Source organism: Agrilus planipennis, unplaced genomic scaffold (genome assembly GCF_000699045.2).
Source record: "Agrilus planipennis isolate EAB-ADULT unplaced genomic scaffold, Apla_2.0 scaffold4, whole genome shotgun sequence".
Classification (NCBI taxonomy): domain Eukaryota; kingdom Metazoa; phylum Arthropoda; class Insecta; order Coleoptera; family Buprestidae; genus Agrilus; species Agrilus planipennis.
This window is the reverse complement of record NW_020442463.1, coordinates 2,406,385-2,407,800: the sequence shown is the minus strand read 5'-3', so window position 1 is coordinate 2,407,800 and position 1,416 is coordinate 2,406,385.

The window sequence follows — 1,416 nt, the reverse complement described above, 5'->3', positions numbered from 1 at the left end:
TAATTAACAATCCATTAAATACTCAATGTTTATTTTCTACTAATAATAAATATGAGCCAAGAACATAACTGTAGCCTCTATTTTATGAATATTTTTGGATTGTTAATTAAATTTTGATTTGCTTTAATGTATTAGTGAGTTAATTTTTAGATTTAACTTCACCCCTTACAGATAACCTCAAATTAATGAAAAAAATTGTTGCTTTTATCACTATCTCGCCGGGAGTCGAACCCGGGTTCGATTCCCGGCGAGAAAGTAACAGCAACAACAATTTTTTCTCCTTAATTTGAGGTTACCCCTAATGGGTCCAGTTAATTCAAAAAATTAATTCACTAATACATTGAGTTTAACCCAGCAAAAATTCAAAGTGTCTGATTTGTTTTAAATTTCATTAAATTCTTGTTTAGTTTTTAAGGGTTCTATTTTTCCTTCTGTGAAATGGAACCTCAAAAGTAACTCAACCGCGCAATCTAAGTTCGGGGAAAAAGAAAACAAATCATGAGAATAGAATTATGACTGATAAAACCTAGCACAGAGGGAAGTATTTCGGAATAAGTTTAACGTATCGCGACTGAGAAACTCGTAGTTGAAACGACACCCGAGATATATGGAAAAAGTTTTCCAATACAATTTCGCTTTGTAAAACTAAACAAAATACCTACTAAATTTGCGCTTATGATTGCCAAATATAAAGCACTTTTTGCGAAATGTAATAGTCTCGCTCGAAATGAAAAATGGAACTCTTGGAAACATATAAATTGAACTGTCTGAAATAGTGCAAAATAAGTAGATATGTATTCAGTCTGAACTTCTATTCAAATTTTCCTTATTGATTAGAAGATGAAAGAAGCAATAGCTCGTGAATTCAATTGCAATGAACAAAACTTAAAGTCGAGTCATCTATTTCCATTTTTCAGATGCTAGTAACTTTGTAATACCATTTAATAACCATTAGGTAGTTTCAACTCAGGGGCGCAGGCATGAAAACTAAAAGGGTTAAAACCGGCTAGTACTTTATGTTTTTGTACGATTCTTTTCAATTTTAAGAGTACGTGAACAGGATTTACTTTATTTAACAAAAAAGCAGACAAACCGAATTATACTCACACACCAGGACATCTTCACTCTACCCTAAAATTGCTAGCATCGATAGCACAACTCGAAATACGATATCTTTCAAATTGTAGATCATCATAAGGTCGTCAGTTCTAAGACTGGTTGGACACGCACCTCCACTCTTTCCTATCCTGAGCTAATCTTCGCATTTCCCTAAAACTAGAACAGCCCACATCCTTAACTGTTTGCGAACAGTAATCTAATCTAGGTCTACCTCTACCCCTCCTAACTCCTGTTTCTGCCTCTAATATGTCTCTGACTAGACCTTCATGCCTGAGAAGGTGTCCTACCAACCTATCT